The 18,577-nt window shown below is 42.4% G+C and overlaps 1 long non-coding RNA gene across 2 annotated transcripts in view; it reads right to left on the bottom strand.

Annotated features, from left to right (window-relative positions):
* Positions 1–18,577, bottom strand: part of LOC122465827 — a 318,656-nt gene that overhangs the window by 41,815 nt on the left and 258,264 nt on the right. The gene's annotated exons all lie outside the window — the stretch shown is intronic.

Here is an 18,577-nt window from a genome sequence, read left to right as displayed (position 1 = left end):
TGATCACTGTTGTTTGTTTCTACCAAACTGTGAATGTGCTGTAACGTTCTATGAACAAAACAGAATGGGAGTGGATACTCAAAGAACTAGAGGGACTACATACAGTTATTAATAATTGTTTAAAGGCACCAATCCTGCAATAAATTACACACAGTGTATATGTAACTTTAATCCAGGGAGTATGCCATTTTTCAGGACTCTGATAGCGTGTACCTACAGGATTTGCACACCAGCTTGTAAACAGTACGTTAAGATGAGTGACCAACTCATAGTTACAGAAATAAATTGAAACTGTATCCCCCTAAATAATCAATAGCTACTGCTTACAAAGATCTCCACATTGGCTTTCTTTGCAGTGCTGCTGCAAACTAGCGCTGGATGAGAATCAGAAAATTGATAATAAACTACTGCTGGTGGGCTTTGTTTAATGGGAGGAGAGATAAAATGCACGATCAACTATAGTTAACAAAATTGCTTGGATTTGATTACATCTCATTTGTTGTTTCTACTCCAGCATGTGCTGTTGCATTTGATTCTGCCTCTTAATTACAAACGATTTTGTGGTGTTTGAGCAATAGGAAGATTGTTGCTGCCAATAAAATATATATATCTTTTTCCATCCCTCGTTCCTTCCTGCTTTCCCTCATTCATTCCGTATTGTGGCCATTACAACACATAACGGTAGGAATCCCTTCTCTCCCAACAGACAAGATTTAAAAAATAAAACAAAGAAACCCCAACTCACCCCCTCCAATTTCTGTCATGTTACAAAAAAAACCACAGCAGCAGCATAAAACACACACACACACACACACACACACATGCTCACTCTAAGGAAGAAAATCACGTTTTAAATAGAACACTATTTCATATTCCAAGTCTGCCCAAGTACCATCTCTGTCCCAGCTCTTCTGTGACTGTGGACACTGCTGGCTACGGCAGTGAAGCATGCACGGAAATATGTATAGTTTACCTAGAGAGCTTTATGAATGATTCATATTGAGCCTCTCTCTACTCAAACTAGTTTTGACAATCAGAAGTTTCCATGAAACCAGGGTGAGCTTTAAACTCCAACATCTGCCCCACACATTGCTGAACATTATGGGAACTGTGGTGGCTCCTCAATAGAGAAGGGTGTTATGGCTGCTTTTTGCTGGTATAACCTCTTCCCTTACAGCCTTTCTGCTGCCAGGAGCCCACACCATGAGACTGTGAATCAAAAACACCACAGTTAAACATTTTCCCCCATTCAGCTTTCTTCTCTCCCTCCTGCAACAAGCCACTGGGACTCACATTACCATCACTGGAGAGGCAAGCCAGTGTATTCTTTCCCCCTTCTGCTGCATCTGGCTCTTTAAGTGTATGAGGTACTGAGTGGCAATTCCTCAGTCTGTCTGAACACATCCCACTAGGCTGACCAGACAGCAAGTGTGAAAAATCTGGACGGGGGGTAATAGGAGCCTATATAAGAAAAAGCCCCAAATATTGGGACTGTCCCTATAAAATCGGGACATCTGGTCACCCTACATCCCACACACTGCCCTTCCCATTCCCCACACTCCATAGAAAGACCAAAGAGTAGTCTGACACTCACTCACAAGGCAGGAAAGAGAAATTTACTCTTTACTCTGCAGTTGCATCTCCAGCTGCTAACTTAAACCCAGGGCAGATCGTACCAGCACCCTGGTCTATGCTCTAGCCATTCGACTACACTTTCTATATTTTGCTTTATGTGATGAGAGGTGTATACGTTTAAATACATGGTTCCAAAACAGCATTGTCCATCTGATTTATATTCTGATTTTTTTCGTAATGGTTTAAAACAAATCCTTATCCTGATGATCTTTTATATCTGCAACAGGCCTTATGAGAGAAAGCCAAATAGAGAAGAGTTGTGTAAAAGAGGTGAGCAAAAGAGCTATGCATATGGTCTCAAATTACTTTAGAAATTATCACAGCTCTTCCTCAGGAGCCTTTAAATGTTCTGTTATTCTGCAACAGGAGGAGTCAGGATGCAAACATTCATCACATTGTTTCAGGTAATGCTCTTGTGGTAGTTCCCATGCATTCTTTGGCAGCAAGCTTCTGCAAATATCAATCCATCTATGCGCTAGGGTACCAGAATTGCATCTCCAAATAGATAGTTATTTTGAAAGCAAAGTTCTGAAAAGTTCAGCCACAGAAACATGCACAGGCTAACTAAAAACACAGGCAACAAATCAATTTCAGTTAAATGTCCTTATCGTTTGCTTCAAAGCACTGAGCTGAAAACATTTTAGGAATACTGTAATATTTGTCATATTCCAAACAACTTAATATAAAATTCAAGTAACAGTGCCAACTCTCGAATATCCAGATAAAATATTTCCATGGCTAAAAATATACAATGTTAAAAAGAAATTACCAGGTTCAAATAGTTTTATTTGGAAAAAATCTAAAATTAGTTTGTTGAAAAAATGAATTATTCCTACTACGCAAAATCTGTCTTTTTCAAGACTTTATTCAACAAGGCTTAAGTGGCTTTGGTGATACAAGACCAATATGACTCTTATAAAATTGCTCTAAGCACACCTTGTATTCATCCAGTAGTTGCAATCAGAAATACCACCACCCTAATTACACAGGTTGGTTATTTGTCCATTATCACAGTAGATGATCAGATAGTGTTAGCTGTTTAGAGCTAATTAATTAGGTAACAGAGAAATATGATCAAATATCAACATTGCCTTTTCACACCATTGGCATTTGGAGATTCTTGTCTGGAATAGGCCTGGTCTGTAGCTGTTTTGGGCACTTCAGAAAATCTGGTGATCAATTCCATATCACTTTTTACATCAAGAAGGCAGTACTGATTGAAGAATGAGTGTGACACAGGTGGCACTTTCTACACTTCTGGGTAAAAGCATTTGGGACACCTCTGAGACTGGAACTTCATTTTTACCTGGATTTTTTTTTTAAAAGAGTGGAATGCTATTCCCAAGCTAAACCGTCCAAGCTCCAGTGATTTGTGCTGCATCAGTTTGTGCAGTCCAATAAATGATTTTTCACTAACTTCTTGAGGTTGTTAATTTAAATGTGGTTTGGTGAATAACTTTTGGCCTTCACCTTCCAGTCCTTCTTATTAAATGTATAAAAAAGGGAGATGATGGGGGGGGGGACTTCAATATTAATGATGCTGTAAGTTCTGAACATAACATGGAAGTTTATAGCAGACACCCAATGTTCACAAGAGAGTTGAGAACATAAATTATGTTGTTATATTGAAGATAAATAGCATTTTAGACATGGACAGGTATTGTACCCTGAAGAGAAATTGACACTGATGTTGCCAGGCAACCCTCACTTGGCATATAAACACACTTCCTCTTATTTGATTATATCAGTACTTGTGACAGGGCAATGTCCTGCTCCTGTCTTTTGCTGTCGGTCTAAACTGATTCAGAGACCTTCAGTTGTTAAACACCCCAGTGCAGTTTATTTACATTTGCTATTCCCACCACCTTACTGACCCCTACACCATAATCATTTACAGTTTCAGTTTCTCCTCATTTCTCTGCTGATGACATTGAAGAGCTCACTCTACCTAGAGATTCTTCCTGGCTCTATTAACCTGCCTCTCGCCCCCCTGCACTGTGTTCCTGTGCCTTCTGATACCTCCTGTGTTAATGGGGGAATTGCTGAGTTAGTCCTGCCCCAGTCCATCCTAATCCACCAATTAGGTCCCATCATATCCACCTTGGTGAGAATTAATTGGTGTTTAAGTGACCAGAGCGCTGACTCAGCTGTTGGTCCCCAGCACTCTGCCACAATACTCAAAAAAAAAAGGAGGGGCCAGTCCCCATAACTCCAAGTTGTCTTGTGTTAAAATAGCTGAAAACCCATCTATGTTTTCACCAAGGTAATATAACAATATTTTTTGTTCTCATCATTGGGGCCTTAAATATAAAATATGATCATAGGTTCATAGATTTTCAATCACGGTGCATTTAAAAAAGTGAAACTGTTCATTTTCATAGAGAAATTGTGCTTTCTTTGGGGATTTATACTACTATTGGGGGTAATTTTCTTGATGCACTGCCAATCATTATCTGTCACTAGATGAAATAGCACTATCTCCTCCAGTTCAAATAATAGGTATAGAAGATGAAATATTGTCTCCATTTACTTTGTATAAAGCCAATCCATGTTGAATTTTGTTTCTCATTTTTGTTCTCTCTTATTGTACAGATCTTGTTTGATCCTCTAATATATAAGCTTTTCCTGTGCACTGAACAAGACTAATAATTAAGATATATTTATAAAGAAGCAAATTTGAATTACCATTAATAGATATGTACATAACTTTACAAAAATCTAGTAAAGTTCAAAAATCCAAACTTGTTGAAATTACTTCTCTAAGACACTGGTTTCCTATGTTTTCTTGGTTATGTTGCAACATCCGTGATTAATACCACACTTCAAGAAGCATGAAAAGAACATTTACTGTAGAAGCAAAAATCATTTCCTGATTTTATTACACAGTTTGTTTTTGTTTTCTAAATCACCCCACTGTATTTTGTCCCTGTATTCTAGTATAGGCATTTAGTGGTAACAGTAAAATCAAAGAAATGCATCTACTATTCTGTAGTAAATACAGCTTATACAAAATTAATTTATCAGTATGTGCTATTCAATAAAGCAAGCTTATTGCAATTCTGTCCTTATGTGGTTTTTCTGCCTTGAAGGCAACCACACTAATAAATATTCATCATATCTAAGATGCCAAGGGCCTATTTCAGTATCCCACCCAACCCAAATACACAGAGTTTTACTCACTGCTATGTTGTAGGGATAAATTCTAATTTAACAGTCTACTGACTGTGCAATGCTATCACTTAGCAGATTTCCAGAGGTGTTTCAATCCAAAACTGAGATCAAACATCCAAAGATAAGCTTTTTTGGGTTCATGTTCAGTTTCAGTGTTTAGCTTAATTCAATCTATTGCACTTTCCTGTTCCACTCTGCTGTTCTTTCGAGGAGTGGGGGGGATGTTTTATAAATATTTTTCTTTGGTACATCTTATCTGGAATTGCACTTAGTGACATTACCTGTAACAACCCTTTTTCATTTAGAATTTTCTTTATTTCATGTAAATCTTTGCTTCAATTTGATGCTTGGTTCCTGCTGTCTCATGTGAAAACCTATGTATGTGCTGTCTGGTGAAAGCTTAAGCACTGGTTAAAGTTTTATCTGCTAAGGCTACAGAGTTTTTCTCAGCAACTATGATGATAAAGACACAGAAATAATGGGACACAGTGAGACACTTTCTTGGGGTGCCCAAGACTAAGTCACCTTGTTAGCCCCTTGCCTCAGTGAGAGAGAGAGAGAGAGAGAGAGAGAGAGACTTGCTTGTGTCTAACTGGCTATCAGCTCCCTGGCAACACCAGTCTGCTAGCTACCTAGACAATCTCCCTCAGGGCTTTCCCAGCCCTTAGTTTGCCTTGCAGGTAACAAAAGATGCACCTCATCCCCTGAGCCCCTCCAAAAGCATCTCTTGCTAGATTCAGCCCCATCCTGGATACTCACAGACATTTCCAGGTTCGCTATCCGAAAAGGGAACAGTATACACATCAGCTTGTTAGATTCAACTGAGGATTCACACTTTACTCAATACCACAGCACTGAGATGTATTTATAATAAAAATGAGAATAAGTCTATTAACCAAGTACAGAGATTCAAAGCTCTGGTCTACACTAGTGGGGGATCTATCTAAGTTACACAACTTCAGCTACGTTTTTCGACATACTTAGATTGAATTACTGTGGTGTCTGCACCGTGGTGAGTCGACTGCTGCTGCTTCCCCATCGACTCTGCCTGTGCGTCTCGTGGCGCTGGAGTACAGGAGTTGACGGAGAAAGCTCAGAGAAAGCATCGAGACTAGACTTGATAAATTGATCCCTGCTGGATTGATCGCTGCCCACCAATCCAGCAGGTAGTGAAGACATACCCAAATGAGTAGTGAGTAATAATATGGGAAACAGAATGGTTACACATCAAAGAAAATATAAAACACAATTCTATGTCTACACTGATTAAAAGGTTACCTTTCCTATTTAATAAAGTAGGTGTTCTCCTTAGGTTTCAGTCATTGACAGAGCTGCTGGTTTTCAAACAAAACCAGGAGCCAAGTTTTCACTAATATACCCCACACCCTTCAAGGGGTTTCCTCAGTAAATGGATAACAAAATGGCTTTTTTCTTCTCCTTTTATTTCCCAAAATTCATTGTTTTGATCTCAGAGTCAGGATGACTTCTTTACCCCTCCTCGGTTCCCTTCCTGGCATGCTGGCTCCAACTTGCCTTTATAGCCTCATGTTGACTTGAAAAGCAAATGTAGCTCCCATTGTGTTTGGATTACTTAATCTACATAAGAACCTAAGCAGAGATATGCATATATATTCCTTTGTCTGCCAAATCAGTTTTTCACTACTGCTGGGGAGTAACACCTTGATACAAAGTATAAGGATATATTTTCAGTATATAGATGTAACTTTTCATATATAATCAGTATATAGATTTCACAATTATATTAATGATCAGCATGATGCTGGATTTCATATAAGATCTCATATGATATTCTTTATAGATAAATACCATGACAGCAATGTGTTAGGGGTAGTGAGTTTGTCAGGCTTGACAGGAGTTGCTATTAGAACAGTGAACCCTTTGCCAGGTGGCATCAAGTAGTTTTTAGGATCACACACAGACACCATAATATGGTTAACTGCAGAATCCACAACTTTACTGAACAACTGTAATCACTCTGAACTAGCCAGCAGCATTGTTCTAATGTGGATCTGAACTGGCACCAGTTGGCCTACTGTACAATTAAACCTGAGGGTGAGTATGAAGGGAATGTCCCCTCTTCACCCTCAGGTCTGCCAAAGATTCTTGACTGGAACCCAGAGTCCTGACTGGCTCCCCTCCTCACTGCCAGAGGGAGGAGAGATGAGATGAGAGGAATCACAAGCTGTCTGAGACATAGAGACATACCCTGTCACCATGCAACATGAGTGCACATTTTGCCACATGGTAAAAATGCCCGTCAGATGCCCAAACTAACAGTCATCCTTGTCCCTAGGGTCAGGTGAGGTCCAGCAACTAGATCAAGGATAGGAAGGGTGGAGTTGAAACAAGGAAGCCACAATGGCTACTCTGCCCAGGCAGCAAGCTGTATCACATCCCTCTCCTGCTCCCCCACATCTAAATGGGAGCCAGCAACCCAGCCCATTACAAACCTCACTGCCTACTGTCAGCTGTGGTAGGCAGGCCAGAACCCAAGGCCCAGATGCATCATGTGATCTCCCCTACCTAGCCCCTCCATGCGATGCAGCAATAGGAGGGGCTGGGGGAAAAGGAAGAAGAGAGAAAATACAGCCCCCACATGATGAAGGTAATGGAGGGAAGGAAGGAAAGGAGAGGAGCATATGGAATATTACTTCAGCTATTCCCCACATATTCTCACTAACCCAGAGGGTATCTCCACTGTTCCTAGCTCCACTCTGGCTAACACGAGGAGTATTGGTTAATCAGCACATCTATTCCCTGGCCCCTCAGATAGTGTTCAACCCTAGTTATTCAGCCAACCTTCTACTTCAACAAACTGCCCAGCTCTAGCCTCCTGTCAGTTCTGTCATTGTTCCTTGGCTGCAGCCTTGCTTTTTCTTTCCAGACCCACTCCATGGCATAACACCAGCTTTGGCTTCCCAGGCAGACCTGCTCATTGGCTCTAGACTAAGTTAAGCCACTTCAGCCCTGCTTTGCATCCCAAACCCTCAGCCAGCCTGTCTCCCAGGCTCCCTCTGGGTATGTCTACACTGCAACTGGGAGGTGTGCGACTGCAGGGGTCGAAAGACTAATTAGCTCAGAGCTCTAAAAAGAGCAGCGTGGACATTTTGACATGAGGTGCGGCTAAGGCTAGTCACCAAATCCAAGCCCACCCAACTCCTAGGGTCCGAGCTTGGGCAGCTAGCCTCAGATACCACATGCTGCAGTATTGATGTTACTATTTTTAGCCTGCTAGCTGGAGCTCAGCTAATGCATGTCTGTCTACCTGTGCTGGGAATCACAGCTTCCAGCTGCAGAATAGACATAACCTTTGTCACCCAGTGAACATTCCTGCATCTGCTAAGGTGGCTAAGGTATGCAGAAAGAACCCCCCTCTCTTTTGGACCATATAAAAAAAGTGGGAGTAGGGTTCCTTTCCAATAGATCTTAACTTTGAAAGATGGCAGATTTATCACCTGAACATCAGAGCTTGGAATGTCCTCCTCTTCCTGTCCTCCCTTCTCTTCCATCCCTCCCTGTTTCAATGTCTTTCTCCCATTTCTCCCAGTCCCCTCTGCCCTCTAATTCTAGAACACAACTAAGCATTTAGCTCTTAAAACTTGAAATGCCACTTGCTTACTAATGAAAAATTCAATCATTAGATGATTAAAACTTTAGACACTAAGCTGTTGGTGGAGATCCAATCTATTCTAGCAAAGATTGTTAGTAACTTCCACTTCCAAACTAAAATTCTTATATTATATTATATGCATGAGGTATGCCAAGATCTACCTGTATCTGAATTTTGGCATTTATAAAGTATCTATTTTAAAGTCAGAGGTATCCAAAAACTCATGAAATGCTTTTAAAAAAATCAAAATGGGCTCATATTTAAGTACTTGTCAAACCTGAAAAATATGTATTCCAAACATACATACATATATTACTTTTCAAATTAATCACAAAAAAGTCTTACTAATATCTACTTACTTGGAAAGGTATGCTCTTAAAACTGTGTACAAATGTGGGAAAAAAGGGAGGGGGGAGAAAGAACTCTAAGTGCCACCCACTTTGGATGAGATGCTTCTTGTGACAGATATTGCAAACCCATGCAATATCTTCAGGGACCATACTGTATTAAGTTTATGTATCCTTGTGGCCCAGAAATTGTATGCAATACTCCAGCTCCTCCAGGAACTAAAAACAATCAGGGATGATTAAGGTGAATCACTTAGGTTGCAACCCCCCCTCCTAGTATATGGAGGTTTGCATATACTAGTTCAAATTGGGTTTTCCAGAGACAAACAGAGAAAACACTTTTGAGATAAAGAGGCCGCATTTCAAAAGACTCTCAGCCTTTTCTCTGATCCAACAACAGGACCTTGTGTCCCAGGGCCCCAAATACTTGTAGAAGGATTGGAAAGACTTTGGCTTAGTAGGGCCCCATAAGACTGCGGGGTAACCATTGATAAGCTTTTAGCATGTACACAGGAACTTTTGTAGGTTTTTATATGTTTGCTCAGTAATATTTTTATCCTAAGAATAAATGTATTTTGCTTTGTGACAGCTGCTGGCTGGTAACTGGTATACACCGTTGTAGCTCCTGGAGAAAGCATTAACCACATTTGCTGGACCCCGATATGAACTGCTAGGAAATTACAGTAATGTGCAGAAGGACTGCAAACCTACTAAGCCTCTGGTCTCAAGGGAGAGAGACATGGGTCTCTGCCCCAAGGGAGGTGATAGATACAAAGCCTAAAACCTTAAGTGGGTGCCCTAAAGGAACACCAAAGGGTGTGTGTGTCAAAAGTGCAGTTTTAACTCTGAGATTGTGACACCACTCACCATAGATTGTGCAGATATTCAAAATGCAATCTATTTGAGGAGTCTTATATGACCCCCATTACCATAGTATGTGAGTACTTCACAATTTTTAAAGTATTTATCTACACAATAATCCTGTAAAGTAGGGAAGTCCTATTATCCTCATGTTAGAGATGGGGAACAAGGCACAGAAGAATATTTGGCTTGTCCTAATTCACACAGGAAGTCTATGATGGAATACGGAATTGAACCCAGGCCTCAACTCCTAGGCTAACCTCTTGAGCTCTGCTGTACTCTCCTGCAGCGAGTTTCAGATGTATCCATGAGCACAGCTTTATTAACTTTAGTTACAGTGGAATGTGCCAAGAGCTCTGGTTCCCAGAGTCACGTGATGACATCAGAATCTAAACTAAAAAAACAAACAACTTACTAGCCCTCATGGTTGTGAAGAACATTTGACAAAGGTACTTGAGTAATAGAGTCGAGAATGTCTGTCTTACTCTGAAGACAACCTCCATAGGAAGGATCAGCTGCATCTTGAGCCAGGAAGGAAACTGCCTGGCCCACAACCACCACCCAAACAAACCAAGCCCCTGCTGTTCTAAAAGGGAGGGAACAGGTGGATGCTCCACAAGGCTCCCCTTCAGTAGCACTTTGTCTAGGTAGGACAAATCAGAGGGGAAAAGTGCTTGTAATTTCCCCAGGGTCAAATGCCTTACATAGCAGATCTTCATATCATGACTATCCCCCTGCTTACTATATCAGTGCTGAGATAGTTATCAATGTTGATATTTACACCATCATACTCAGCACCTATGACGACACCCATTGAGATGAAGAAGCAGTTCACTTTGTCATCATTACCACAATCATTTCAGGTTCTCTGCAGACTCAGTTAAACCTCTCTGTATTGGTTACACTCTGTTCAGGTTCTGAAGTGTTTCTTCACAGTCAAAGACTAGAGCCATTGTTTCATATTTAATGAAAGCTGTTATTCTAAAATACAAGAAGACAACCTAAAAGAAGTGTGTGTGTGTATGTGTGTGCATGCCAGGTCACTTACCCAGCCCAAATTGAGTCCTTCCTCAGAACATGGAACATAAAGGGACTCTCAATGCAACCCCAACTTCTATCCCCATTTTATAGTTTCCTCAAAATGCCTCTCTCTACATCTTACATAATGTAACTCTCCAGAGGTCTGGGGGTGGGAAGTGTGCACATTGTGGGAGATGCACAGAAGGTATCTTAGGGTTTTGTACTTTGCACATGTATTAATATAGGAGTGCTCACTGAGGGGGCCTCACTGTCAGCCTATCCGCAAGACCTATTTAGGCTAGTCAGGACATAATAATTTATTTTTGTTCATTGATGTAACGCCCACCTCCTCAAGGAAAATCCAGAGCCTATGGTGAGTTTGAATGGGGATTGCCAGGGTTTTACAGAAAAGTCATGGGGGAGATACTTGAGTGGAGTGTGGGGCTGCTTTTGATGGAACTGAAGAGGGGAGGGGAAGGGTAGATGGAGTACCCTGGAGAATGCAAAATTGTTGAGCTGGAGCTCTGGGAAAATGGAGAGTTCATAGGATGTAGTGGGGCTAGTGCAGTTGGAGCTCCTCTTCCACTCACCACAAGCTTCCATAAGCTCATCTGTCCTTGCTGGGATTCTTGGGGGAAGGGGCACCCAGCGATCCTTTGAAGGTTGGAGTAGGCATTTTGAAAATTGAATGGATTGAATCAAAAATATCACTATTGAGACTTTCAATATAATTTCAAGTGAGAGACTCCTTGCTCTTTGAGTCAGGTTCTAATTTGAAGTTATTGCTTTAGATTGCAACCTGCTTTCTTTTGTCAGTTAATATATGACCAAATATGCATTAGAAAGAGCTACTTCAAGAGTGAATTGGTTAGAGATTCACTTAAAGAAGGTTTTATGCCTGTTTAAATATTTGAGTAGGAATGCTATGATGAGGGATGTGACTAAACATACACTCTTTAGTGACAGTTTTCAGAGTAGCAGCCATGTTACTCTGTATCCGCAAAAAGAAAAGGAGTACTTGTGGCACTGTGGAGACTAACAAATTTATTTGAGCATAAGCTTTCATGAGCTACAGCTCACTTCATCGGATGCATGCAGTAGAAAATACAGCGGGGAGATTTTATATACACAGAGAACATGAAACAATGGGTATTACCATACACACTGTAACGAGAGTGATCAGGATAAGGTTGTAGATCCTTGATGATGCGTTGGAGAGGTTTTAGTTGGGGGGTGAAGGATCTACAACCTATCCTGAAGGACGACCCATCACTCTCACAGATCTTGGGAGACAGGCCAGTCCTTGCTTTCAGACAGCCCCCCAACCTGAAGTAAATACTCTCTAGCAACGCAACACCACACAACAAAACCACTAACCCAGGAACCTATCCTTGCAATGAAGCCCATTGCCAACGGTGTCCACATATCTATTCAGGGGACACCATCATTGGGTTTAATCACATCAGCCACACTATCAGAGGCTCCTTCACATGCACATCTACCAATGTGATATATGCCCTCATGTGCCAGCAATGCCCCTCTGCCAGGTACACTGGCCAAACTGGACAGACTCTAAGGAAAAGAATAAATGGACACAAATCAGACTTCAAGAATTATAACATTCAAAAACCAGTTGGAGAACACTTCAATCTGTTTGCTCACTCAATTACAGACCTAAAAGTGGCAATTCTTCAACAAAAAAACTTCAAAAACAGACTCCAAAGAGAGACTGCAGAATTGGAATTAATTTGCAAACTGGACACCATTAAATTAGGCTTGAATAAAGACTGGGAGTGGATGTGTCATTACACAAAGTAAAAGTATTTCCCCATGTTTATTTCCCTCCTCCCCCTGCAACTGTTCCTCACACGTTCTTGTCAACTGCTGGAAATGGCCCACCTTGATTATCACTACAAATGTTTCCCCCCCCCCTCCTCTCCTGCTGGTAGTAGCTCACCTTACCTGATCATTCTTGTTGCACCTTAGAGATTAACCAATTTATTTGAGCATGAGCTTTCGTGAGCTACAGCTCACTTCATCGGATGCATACTGTGGAAACTGCAGAAGACATTATATACACAGAGACCATGAAACAATACCTCCTCCCACCCCACTCTCCTGCTGGTAATAGCTTATCTAAAGTGATCATCAGGTTGGGCCATTTCCAGCACAAATCCAGGTTTTCTCACCCTCCGCCCCCCCACACACAAACTCACTCTCCTGCTGGTAATACCCCATCCAAAGTGACCACTCTCTTCACAATGTGTATGATAATCAAGGTGGGCCATTTCCTGCACAAATCCAGGTTCTCTCACCCCCTAACCCCCTTCCAAAATCCACACACACAAACTCACTCTCCTGCTGGTAATAGCCTATCCAAAGTGACCACTCTCCTTACAACGTGCATGATAATCAAGGTGGGCCATTTCCAGCACAAATTCAGGTTTTCTCCCCCCCCCACCCCCATACACACACAAACTCACTCTCCTGCTGGTAATAGCCTATCCAAAGTGACCACTCTCCTTACAACGTGCATGAAAATCAAGGTGGGCCATTTCCAGCACAAATACAGGTTTTCTCACCCCCCCCCCCCCACACACACAAACTCACTCTCCTGCTGGCAACAGCTCATCCAAACTGACCACTCTCCCCACAATGTGCATGACAATCAAGGTGGGCCATTTCCAGCATAAATCCAAGTTTAACCAGAACGTCTGGGGGGGGAGGGGTAGGAAAAAACAAGGGGAAATAGGCTACCTTGCATAATGACTTAGCCACTCCCAGTCTCTATTTAAGCCTAAATTAATAGTATCCAATTTGCAAATGAATTCCAATTCAGCAGTTTCTCGCTGGAGTCTGGATTTGAAGTTTTTTTGTTGTAAGATAGCGACCTTCATGTCTGTGATTGCGTGACCAGAGAGATTGAAGTGTTCTCCGACTGGTTTATGAATGTTATAATTCTTGACATCTGATTTGTGTCCATTTATTCTTTTATGTAGAGACTGTCCAGTTTGACCAATGTACATGGCAGAGGGGCATTGCTGGCACATGATGGCATATATCACATTGGTGGATGTGCAGGTGAACGAGCCTCTGATAGTGTGGCTGATGTTATTAGGCCCTGTGATGGTGTCCCCTGAATAGATATGTGGGCACAGTTGGCAACGGGCTTTGTTGCAAGGATAACATCAGCCACACTATCAGAGGCTCGTTCACCTGCACATCCACCAATGTGATATATGCCATCATGTGCCAGCAATGCCCCTCTGTCATGTATATTGGTCAAACTGGACAGTCTCTACCTTGATTTTCATGCACGTTGTAAGGAGAGTGGTCACTTTGGATAGGCTATTACCAGCAGGAGAGTGAGCTTGTGTGTGTATGGGGGCGGAGGGTGAGAAAACCTGGATTTTTGCTGGAAATGGCCCAACTTGATGATCACTTTAGATAGGCTATTACCAGCAGGAGTGTGGGGTGGGAGGAGGTATTGTTTCATGGTCTCTGTGTATATAATGTCTTCTGCAGTTTCCACAGTATGCATCCGATGAAGTGAGCTGTAGCTCACGAAAGCTCATGCTCAAATAAATTGGTTAGTCTCTAAGGTGCCACAAGTACTCCTTTTCTTTTTGCGAATACAGACTAACACAGCTGTTACTCTGAAACTGATCATTCTTGTTACAGTGTGTATGGTGACACCCATTGTTTCATGTTCTCTGTGTATATAAAATCTCCCCACTGTATTTTCTACTGCATGCATCCGATGAAGTGAGCTGTAGCTCACGAAAGCTTATGCTCAAATAAATTTGTTAGTCTCTAAGGTGCCACAAGTACTCCTTTTCTTTTTACTTTTAGTGAGGAACTTTTCAGGGTTGTTGTTTTTTTTAAACATTAATGTGTGTTGTAGCACCCTCTATACCAGCTTCTCCACTGCCACTTGGACATGGAAATAAAGCTTTGGGGAATGTTTTGTTGTTTTGCATGCTTATAGTACAGGGTTAAGGTTGGGTGTTTACTGCAGGGGGACCCCAGGGCTCCACGCACAGCCCCCATCCCAAGCACTGGCTCCGCACTCCCATTGGCCGGAAACGGGGAAGCGTAGCCAATGGGATCGGCGGGGGCAGTGCCTGCAGGCAAGAGCAGCACGTGGAGTCTCTTCCCCCCCATGGCCTAGGCTCTGGACCTGCTGGCCACTTCCAGGGAGCAGTGCGGTGCCAGGACAGGCACGGCATCTGCCTTAGCCTCGCTGCACTGCTGACTGGGAGCTGCACGAGGTAAGCCCATGCCCCAACCCCGAACCCCAAGCCCATGCCCCAGCCCTGTTCCCCCAAACCCGGACCCCCGTCTTGCACCCAAACCGCTCATACCTGGTCCCACCCCAGAATCTGCACCCCCAGCTCAGAGCCGGTACCCCCTCCTTCACCCCAACCTCCTGCCTCAGCTCAGAGCCCCCTCCCACACCCTGAACCCCTCATCCCTGGCCCCACCCCAGAGCCTGCACCCCAAGCCAGAGCTCTCACCCACTCCTGCACCCCAACCCCCTGCCCTAGCCCAGTGAAAGTGAGTGAGGGTAGGGGAGAGTGAACCCTGAGGGTCGGAGAATGTAGTAAGCGGGGGTGGGGCCTCGAGGAAGGTTGTAGCAGGGTGGGGCCTCAGGGAAGGGGCAGGGCTAGGGTTTTTGGTTTTGTGCAATTAGAAAGTTTGCAACTCTACTCTTCTATCTTACTTTGAAGGCTGAGCAGAGAATCTGCTTCTTCTTCCTCCTGAGCTGCACTGAACCCAACTTGGACACAGTTCAAAATCAGGGCCCTTTTTTTGCCCAAAGTTTAGGTAGCAGGAAACTGTGACCTCCTGTAACATAATGAAGAAAAAATAAAAAATGCCCAGCACATTTAAAAGGCCAAATTTACACCTAAACTATTTGACAATCTGGCCTTTAAAGTTTCAGAGTAGCATTTAAAGTGTCATCATTAAGATGAAGAGTCAACAACCATTAGAATTAATGGGGACCATTTGGGATAATTTACATATCTTAACTCCAATCCTGATCCCAGAGAAGCGAATGGCAAAAAACTGTTGCGGAAGTGGGCCCATTAAACCATTTCAGGCTGAGACAAGATGAAATGTAATGCACATTTGGAAGTCTTTTTTTTTCACAACTATACTAGAAAGTCACTTGGCTTAAAAAACAACAAAAGCCTAAAAAAATTAAAATTGCACAGGAACCAGATAAATACAATTTGCCAATTGAAAAGAATGCATTATATATAGAATTTTCATACTGGCTTACTCCAAATGCCAGTATACACTGTACAAATGCAGGACAGGCACAGGTAAACACACACATTTTTTTGCTCTTTGGCCTATAATTTGTTATTTTTCCTTACTTTGTGTAATCTCAGGTGGCCACAAACAGATATGAAAAATCTAACTTCATATCAGAAAAAGACTGACAGGAAATTAGCCATTACCCTCTGATCCCACTGAGGGTTACCAAAAGAAACTACAGCATTTGCTCAAGAAACTCCCTGAAAAAGCACAAGAACAAATCCACACAGACACACCCCTGGAACTCCGACCTGGGGTATGCTATCTGCTACCCAAGATCCATAAACCTGGAAATCCTGGATGCCCCATCATCTCAGGCACTGGCACCCTGACAGCAGGATTGTCTGGCTATGTAGACTCCCTCCTCAGGCCTTACGCTACCAGCACTCCCAGCTATCTTTGAGACACCACTGACTTCCTGAGGAAACTACAATGCATTGGTGATATTCCTGAAAACACCATCCTGGCCACTATGGATGTAGAAGCCCTCTACACCAACATTCCACACAAAGATGGACTACAAGCCGTCAGGAACACTATCCCCGATAATGTCATGGCAAACCTGGTGGCTGAACTTTGTGACTTTGTCCTCATCCATAACTATTTCACATTTGGGGACAATGTATACCTTCAAATCAGTGGCACTGCTATGGGTACCCGCATGGCCCCACAGTATGCCAACATTTTTATGGCTGACTTAGAACAATGCTTCCTCAGCTCTCGTCCCCTAATGCCCCTACTCTACTTGCACTACATTGATGACATCTTCATCATCTGGACCCATGAAAAAGAAGCCCTTGAGGAATTCCACCATGATTTCAACAATTTCCATCCCATCATCAACCTCAACCTGGACCAGTCCACACAATAGACCCACTTCCTGGACACTACGGTGCTAATAAGCGATGGTCACATAAACATCACATTATACCGGAAACCTACTGACTGCTATTCCTACCTACATGCCTCCAGCTTTCATCCAGACCACACCACACGTTCCATTGTCTACAGCCAAGCTCTACGATACAACCGCATTTGCTCCAACCCTTCAGACAGAGACAAACACCTACAAGATCTCTATCAAGCATTCTTACAACTACAGTACCCATCTGCTGAAGTGAAGAAACAGATTGACAGAGCCAGAAGATTACCCAGAAGTCACCTACTACAGGACAGGCTCAACAAAGAAAATAACAGAACGCTACTAGCCATCACCTTCAGCCCCCAACTAAAACCTCTCCAAAGCATCATCAAGGATCTACAGCCTATCCTGAAGGACGACCCAACACTCTCATAGATCTTGGGAGACAGCCCCCCAACCTGAAGCAAATACTCACCAGCAACCACACACCACACAACAGAACCACTAACCCAGGAACCTATCCTTGCAACAAAGCCCGTTGCCAACTGTGCCCACATATCTATTCAGGGGACAGCACCATAGGGCCTAATCACATCAGCCACAATATCAGAGGCTCTTTCACCTGCACAGCTACCAATGTGATATATACCATCATGTGCCAGCAATGCCCCCCTGCCATGTACATTGGTCAAACTGGACAGTCTCTACATAAAAGAATAAATGGACACAAATCAGATGTCAAGAATTATAACATTCTAAAACCAGTTGGAGAACACTTCAATCTCTCTGGTCACTCGATTACAGACCTAAAAGTGGCAATACTTCAACAAAAAAACTTCAAAAACAGACTCCAATGAGAGACTCCTGAATTGGAATTAATTTGCAAACTGGATACAATTAACTTAGGCTGCAATAGAGACTGGGAGTGGATGTGTCATTACACAAAGTAAAACTATTTCCCCATGTTTATCCCCGCCACCCCCCACTGTCCCTCAGACATTCTTGTCAACTGCTGGAAATGGCCCACCTTGATTATCACTACAAAAGGTTACACCCGCCCCCCCCCCCCCCCCCCCCCCCCCCCGCCCCGCTCTCCTGCTGGTAATAGCTCACCTTAAGTGATCACTCTGGTTACAGTGTGTATGGTAACACCCATTGTTTCATGTTCTTTCTGTATATAAATCTCCCCACTGTATTCTCCACTGAATGCATCCAATGAAGTGAGCTGTAGCTCACGAAAGCTTATGCTCAAATAAATTTGTTAGTCTCTCAGGTGCCACAAGTACTCCTTTTCTTTTTATTAGATTTTAATATGTAAAACAGCCTCTGAATGACTGGGTTTGCTTTATTGCATAGGTATTGGAGCAATGCAATCCATGTAAACTTTGCAGCTTTTTCATGTAACTCTAATATTCATGATTATGGGTCAGAATGGTGGAATATAAATTTTAATGTGCTTAGTGTCACACGAAGTTTCCATTTCCTATTTAGCACGTTCTAAAGATTTTTCTGTGTTCAACTTTAGCTATTATTTATCAAGTTATTATTTGTAGCACTGCAGCATCTAAACTGTATTCCACAACACAACATCCAACAACATCAGCATCCCCACATGATCATCATGACTGCAGTGTTAATTTACTTGTTTTTTTAATGATTATTCTTAAGACCCTGAATGGATTAATATATTTCACAGTTATTTATCATCTGCCACCTTAAATTCTC

This window comes from Chelonia mydas, chromosome 1 (genome assembly GCF_015237465.2).
Source record: "Chelonia mydas isolate rCheMyd1 chromosome 1, rCheMyd1.pri.v2, whole genome shotgun sequence".
In the NCBI taxonomy this organism is placed as follows: domain Eukaryota; kingdom Metazoa; phylum Chordata; order Testudines; family Cheloniidae; genus Chelonia; species Chelonia mydas.
This window is presented reverse-complemented; position numbering and strand designations above follow the sequence as displayed.